Source organism: Colobus angolensis, unplaced genomic scaffold (genome assembly GCF_000951035.1).
Source record: "Colobus angolensis palliatus isolate OR3802 unplaced genomic scaffold, Cang.pa_1.0 Scaffold214, whole genome shotgun sequence".
NCBI lineage: Eukaryota > Metazoa > Chordata > Mammalia > Primates > Cercopithecidae > Colobus > Colobus angolensis.
In genome coordinates this window covers 3408351-3415908 of record NW_012115311.1, presented here as the reverse complement: position 1 = coordinate 3415908, position 7558 = coordinate 3408351, and the positions used below count along the sequence as shown (strand labels likewise).

General features: G+C 38.3%; 1 long non-coding RNA gene across 1 annotated transcript in view; it reads right to left on the bottom strand.

Annotated features, from left to right (window-relative positions):
* Positions 1-7078, bottom strand: part of LOC105512525 — an 11288-nt gene extending 4210 nt beyond the window's left edge. The window contains exon 1 of the long non-coding RNA XR_001001867.1: positions 6966-7078. This is a non-coding gene — a long non-coding RNA (uncharacterized LOC105512525). The remainder of the gene's footprint in view (positions 1-6965) is intronic.
* Positions 7079-7558: the final 480 nt, after the last annotated feature.

The window sequence follows — 7558 nt, the reverse complement described above, 5'->3', positions numbered from 1 at the left end:
TCCTTCCTTCCTTCCTTCCTTCCTTCCTTCCTTCCTTCCGTCCCTCCCTCCTTCCTTCCTTCCTTCTGTCCCTCCCTCCTTCCTTCTTTTTTTTGACAGGGTCTCATTCTGTTTCTCAGGCTGAGTATTAGTGATGCAATAATAGCTCACTGTAATCTCGAACTCCTGGATTCAAGCACCCTCCTGCCTTGGCCTTTCGAGTAGCTAGGACTACAGGCGTGTGCCGCCATGCCTGGATAATTTTTTTTTTTTTTATTTTCTCTAGAGACAGGGTCTCACTATGTTGCCCAGGTTGGTCTCAAACTCCTGGGTTCAAGTGATTCTTGAGCCTCACCCTCCCAAAATGCTGAGATTATAGGCTTGAGCCATTGTGCCCAGTCTCAACCCACCTCTTCAACTTTTTCTTTCACTACTACGCTGTCTTCTCATCCTACTGCTCGTTGTTCCCTAAACACACCATGCCTTGTTTCTTTTACATATGTGAGTTTTCATGAGCTGCTACTGCTACTTAAATAGGCTTGCCCAGAGTGCCTCTTCCACTGGCAAAGGCTTGCTCGTGTTTTAATACCCAGGTCAACCATTCTGTCCTTCCCATGCTGAGCAAGATCAGTGGATCTCCTCTATGAATTCCCTGAGACTGCTGCAGCCCCAATCCCATCTCACATGAAGGTCTTAGGTCCTCAGAAGGTCACTAGACCGTGAGTTCCTTAATGGCAGAAGTTTATACATTTTGTTTACTCCAGTGGCTTTAGCTCACTGCGTAATACAGAGTACATACCTAAGGAATGATGACAATGACTGAAGTTGCATACAGAAGGCTGAGACATATGCAAGTGTCTTTGTTCAAGGGCTTGACTCTGAGAATAAGATGCTGTTAATGTAAAATATTACGGAAACTCAGAAGAAAGAGCAATGAATGTTGCTCTATTAGCACACAAGGACATACCAAGATATTTCTTGTGTAGAAACACTGTTATGTTTTGCAAAGGGAACCAGAAAAATTTGAAATCCGATTGTTGCTTCATTAAATTTGTAATCAAAGTGGGGCAACAAGATAAGTACCGTACAATTAAGAGATGAAATTCAGAGGTTTATTCAGGTCTAGTGATGGGGAAATCATATAAAGCTACATGAACATAAGCAAAGATAACTTTCTTGAGAAGGTGAGACTAGCTCTTGATATCAAAAAAGACAGTGTTTGTACAGAGTAGGGGAAAAACAGATGGTTTTTTAGAAGTGTGAAGTAACGGGAGGAATAGGGAGGCTGGTGTGTTAGTTAGGAAACTGTTGAAATAGAGCCCAGATTGCATGTTAGGAAGTAGTGGGAAATAATGGGAGATCAGTAGGTTGGGCCAGATTATAATGAAGCTTTTAAAGTATAACTAGGAACGAAAAGTTTGAGATTTTTCTGCTAACTGAAGCAAATGATTGATTGATGAAAGGAAAAAAAAAACACTGTGTTGATTAAATGTTGACCATTATAATTTTCAGTGCAACAGCTGCTACTGAAATTGCAGTAATTCAAAATGAAAAATAGACACTGTTGTTCTAAAATAGCTTGGACTATTTGGAACCCTGTAGCATGAGTTTATGCTATGTAGTTTTGCTAAGAACATGATGGGGTGCAGGGTTTTCTTTTTTCATTTTATCATAATTACTTGTTCTAAGGATGGAGAATTCAAACTGAGCAAAAATTTCACAGCCAGAGTTGGAGTGTGGGTTGTATAAAGTTGTCGAAGCACTTTCCAAAGGTATAAAAACTCCTCTCAACTACCTAATTACAATTTCTAACTAAAATGGTATTTAAAACATGTAACTTGCTTAAATTATTTATCTATTAAAAATGCATGTATTATAAACTCATGAGATACATTGTATTATTTGTTCAGTTTTTCTCCTGAAAACCAAGTCCTTAAGTTTGTTGTGTGTACTTCCCCTCAAGATAAATATTTTAAAAACTAACCATACTACACAAAGTACTGAGGTAGGAATAATCCATGAATATAACTTACAGTTCAACACTCATAGTTACTTATTTTTTATTGCCCAAGATAAACAATTTATTTCAAGACCATCATTTTATCTTCTTTTGGATTAGTAATATCTATAATGTCAAATAAATCAAGTTGCAGTTCAACATTACTATTCTAGGCATCCTTGTATATTACTAACACATCACCTCTCTGTACCTCTAATTTATTTCAGGTTACTTTGTCATATCAAGACATTTGGACATCATCCCATAGTAGGTATTTGAAAACAGGGAGATGCTGAAAAACCCCAAGCTACATTTTGGAAAGATAATACTGGTAGAAGTAGGAGGATAAATTAGAGGGCAAGGGAAGAGATTTGAAGAAAAACAGAGCACTTATAGGACAAATGGGAGGAGCTGGCTATGTGAGGAATAGAATAAACAGATTCAGGAAGCATTTTAGAAGTTGAATGGAACTTGCTACTCTACAAGAATTAACAGGTACATAACAAAATGACCTATCCGTGTAACAGTCACAGACACGCTTAGTTAGGTTGAAAATGGAGCTCTAGGTACTCTAAGGAGGCAATGGCAGAAGCTTTGCAGGAACAGATTGCTATAGTAACAGTAGCCCGTCAAGTGCACATAGAGCCCATCAAGTGCACATAGAGCCCATTCTCCCTGCCAGTGACCAATAGCAATTCTCAGAAGGCCAAGATGTAATTAGCACGCTAGACCAACTGGGACTTTGATATGGGAGTTCAATACCAGCCTGGCCAAAATAGTGAAACCCCCATCTCTACTAAAAATACAAAAATTAGTCGGGCATGGTGATGGGCGCCTGTAATCCCAGCTCCTCGGGAGGCTGAGGCAGAGAATTCCTTGAACCCAGGAGGCAGAGGTTGCAGTGAGCCGAGATCATGTCACTGCACTCCTGCTGAGGTGACAGAGCGAGACTCCGTCTCAAAAAAAAAAAAAAACAAAAAAAAAACACAAAATCCATCATTGCAGTTTTTGTTCTTACCTAATTCACACTTAATACAAATGACTTCATGTGTTATTTTCTAGTTAATTTTCAGTTCAGCATTTTGTCAAATTATATTTATTGCTAGCACATCCACAAGTGCACAGAAGCAGTGATTTCCGCATCAGAGTTTAAAGGAAAACAAAAACACATTCTCAGATAGCAAAAATGGAAAACAATTACTGCTGTTAGTCACTCCTCAAGGACCAAGGAGAAAATGGCAATGAACTTAGGTGTGTATGAAAAGGGTAAATGAGCTTCTTTTTTGTCACTGCTGTGTATTAGTTACAAAGCAATCTAAAAGATTTAAATAGATTCAGACAGAATAGATGGAAATACATCTAATAAACTGTACTGGAATTTATTGAGTGGAATGCCATAGTGTGTTTTCTCTTTACATGTTCAAGTAATTCATCACGTCCATTTCCTCATTTTAGAGCACCTATCTAAGATGTTTTCACCTACAAATTCATTAGTCGGTAGCTATTTTTTTCTGTTCATACCATCTATATATACCCTTAAAATTAATGTATTCACAAAATTGTTTTCAACAAGTGAAAACAACAGCAAATTCTCAAAGGCAATTAACCCTTTAAACTCATCTAAACAAATGCATGATTTAATGTACACATGTTTATAAGTCAACTATCATTCTCTCTTTTTTTTTTCTAGACGGAGTCTTGCTGTGTCTCCCAGGCTGGAGTGCAGTGGCGTGATCTCGACTCACTGCAAGCTCCACCTCCTGGGTTCACACCATTATACTGTCTCAGCCTTCCAAGTAGCTGGGACTACAGGCGCCAGCCACCACACCTAGCTAATTTTTTTTTTTTTTTTCAGTGGAGACAGGGTTTCACCGTGTTAGCCAGGACAGTCTTGATCAACTGATCTTGTGATCCACCCGCCTCGGCTTCCCAAAGTGCTGGGATTACAGGCGTGAGCCACCACACCCGGCCTAAGTCAACTATCATTCTGCAAAACCAGAGCATCTCTCAGTCCCCACAAAAATAATCCACACCCCAGTGTAATATATGTGTAAGCTAGTGAACGCAGTCTTTTGAAAAAATAATAGAAAAAATGAATCCCTCGGAAATTCATAGGTATATTTTATGCTATGAAATGTCACCAAGTGTGTGACAGTGACAACTTTTCTTAAAACTGACTGTTTCAAGAAATCGTCTTAGAAAACTTGGAGCAAGTCCAGCATTACCTATGCCTCATGTAGGAAAACAATAAATGCAGCTGAAATATTCAGCATGAAGAATGGAAGTTATGTGTCTTCAGTCGTGACTGAGTATATTTTTCTTGAAGGGGAGTATGCCTCAGGGACGATTTAAATTTGTTGTAAGGTAAAACATTTTTGACAAAATGAATGTTGAGCGTGCAAGAGATTTTCTATTTTCCCTCCATATTCACACTCTATTTTTCTCCAACTTGCTCTGCGACCTGGGAAGGAAAACTTGAACTGCACAGGCTCCCTCTGACCTCCATTGGATTTGGCCTCTGGAAAGGAACAGCAGCAGATCGACATGTGGAAGGAGAATGGGATCAGAGTATTTATTCCCTGGCTAACCCTTGCCAGGCTGCAGGTTGGCAACAGTGCGTCATTCTATCAAAGGTTGAATCACCGTTTTAGCATCCTCCTGCTATGACCACCGCTACTTCTAAAGCAATGGCAGCATTTCTTTCTGGGTTCTAATATCCGTTCCTCTTCAGATCTAAGATGGAAAGAGCTTCCTGCTATTGCTAGTCCTGTGGTGTGCCTTCCTTTGCTGGTTTCCTTAGCCAAGCTCACGCCTTTGTAAATGGTTTCTTTATTAAACTATCCTTAATTATCCCCCTTTAAGTGTGCTATCTTCTTTGCTGACAAATACCTTAAGCAAATCAATTAATTCCAAGTACTACCTTCTAAACCTCTTCCTTGAGCTATTAGAGAAATTAAAATGTCTTTAAAGCAATGTAAATGTTTTTGCAGGCACATAGATAATAGACTACTTCATTGGGTTAGGTATAGCTGGTAAATCGATGATAATGTAGCATTCAATTTAAAGTTTAAGGTTGACTTTTTCTCTAATGGGAGTAAAAACGTCTTCCCACAACTTCATAACTATTTCAAGAGACACAAATTTAGGCGATTTTATGGAACATCAATCAGGAAATTACAAGATTTTCTTGTGATGTGTTTTTTAATCAAGTATTGTTCCACACTTTTAAATAGTTCAAATAATCTGCCCTGACATTTTTTCTCAATTTGAAACAGGTTATTTACATAGCACATCATCATTTAGACAAATGTAATATTTTATGCTATTACTATTGTATTTGGGTCTTTCATCAGCCTTTTGATATTCATATAGGTATTAAAGAATGTTTTGGTTTTAAGACTCATGACAGAAAAGCCTCAGACATAATCAATATAGGCAAGCGCTAGGGAAGACAGAAATTTTCATATTCAGTTCACTGTTAAATTAGTTATTTCACATCTATCCCAGCTGCCCAATATCCTTTTTACCACATCAAAGCATAATTGCTGAGTCAATCAAGTTCAAAACAGACGAACTGAGAGTACTGGCTGGTGGTTGTGAATTCCTCAGTTCTCTCACTGTAGTTTAGTTACATCATGAAAGTGTTGATTTTTAAAAAATCGACATGCATGACTCAGAGTCTGAAACTTTAAGAGCAAGAGAGGCTTAAAGAATGAGAACAGAAGGCTGCAACACATATTGTTCAATGTCTCCTTTCACAACTCTTCTTATCAAATATGTACACCTGCATAAACACACTTCACTTGCTGAATTCTACCAAGATATGTTTATTATTTGCCCAAAAGACAAATACAACAAAGACAACCTTTTCATATTAAATTCTCTGTTAAATTTAATATGAAAATGAAAAAGCTAACTCCTCAAGCCTAATCCCCACTTGATCACTCAGTATGTTTCTAAAATGTTTGAATAGTTCATGTTTGAAAAGATTTTACGCTGTAAACATATATAATTCACAAGACAATACCAATATACAAATTTTAAAGATGATGAAAGAGAAACTCAGAAAATATGATTTTCTTAAGGTTATAAATTACCAGTAAGCTATAGAATATGACCTTGAATAGGCCTTCCAACTCTGGTTAAATGCTTTATCCACTATACCTTGAGAACCTTTTTTGATGAGATATAATAGAAAGTCATTAAAACACTAGATGTCCAAGTTAGGATAAAGAGAGAGAAAGGACCTACTGAGATCACTGAGAGGATTTTTCCTAGGACCAACTTTATCTGAGTCTAGAAAGGCCTGAGAGAGGTGCACTCAATGAAGTGTCCTGGTCACTTCTATTTATCTCAAAGGTGGGGTCCAAGAAGACATGCAAAAAAGGACGGAATGCAAAAATGTATTTTCTTGACATTCTCTTCTAGTATCTCCACATTACTCTCCTCAAGGTGGAGAATTAAGAAATGAGTCAGAGAGAGGGATGCATTTTGGACAGTATTGTCACATAGGACCTTTGGACAGTGTGCAGGCTCCAGGGACCCAGTATTGCAGCAGAGGTTCTTCATGTTCACAGTGGACTCCTATTCTATTACTGCAAATAGTGCATGAGAAAGTTACTTACCAAATTCTCCATAAAGACTTCTGTCCCTGGATAAATTAACACAAAGCATCACATAGTTTGACATTAAATAATGGTGGGTGCTGATTCCTGGTTATTTTGTTAGTGTAGCATTCACTTTATTTGTGTGTACCTGGCCACCCCAAAAGCTAATGGGTGTCTTAAAATGTGACTTGCATATTTGTTGTTTTGATTTTTGGTTCTCAGAAGAAATTACCTCCTAGAAAAAAAATACTAAAAATAATGATTCTCTTCCTAGATCAACCTGCATAATTTTACTGAGCTCCATAATTTAGCAAGGAAGAAAAAATATTTTCATAATACTAAGAGTTCAACCAAGTAGAATACTAACTAGACTGAATTACCTTGAATGTGATGTTTGAACTTATGTGGGTTCTATTGATTCATTCAGCTGACGTTTGTTGAGCGCCTCTCCTGTGACAAGCACATAGCAGGGATTTCCCAGACAAAAGACAAACTTTGCAGGTATCAATTGCTGTTGAGCTAATGGACCAGCGGGAAAGACTGAGGTACAAGTGTCGCCACCTTTTCAGTTTGAACATCCTTTGATTAAATTCCAGTCACATTTCCATGAATACTAAAAAGCCTGGTACTCTGCGTTCTGCCGCATGATAGCAGGACCTGGTATTTTCTCTCAGGTAGTTCTTGAATGATAATATCTCTTGTCCATCTACCCCATTGCTCATGCCACAGGGTTCTACTTCCCTTTCCCATTGCTCATGCCACAGGGTTCTACTTCCTTTTGTTTCCACTCACTCCTTCTTAAAGTCCCCATGGACCACACTACCACCACCATTCTGTCTCAAGGGGCCTGGGCAAAGAAGAGTCCCCTTAACACTGTATAATAAGTACAGGGCTGACTTCATGGACATGTCCAGTACGATTGCACAAGACCCCACTTTAGAAGGCCTTGCACTTGAACAGTTGGAGTTGAATA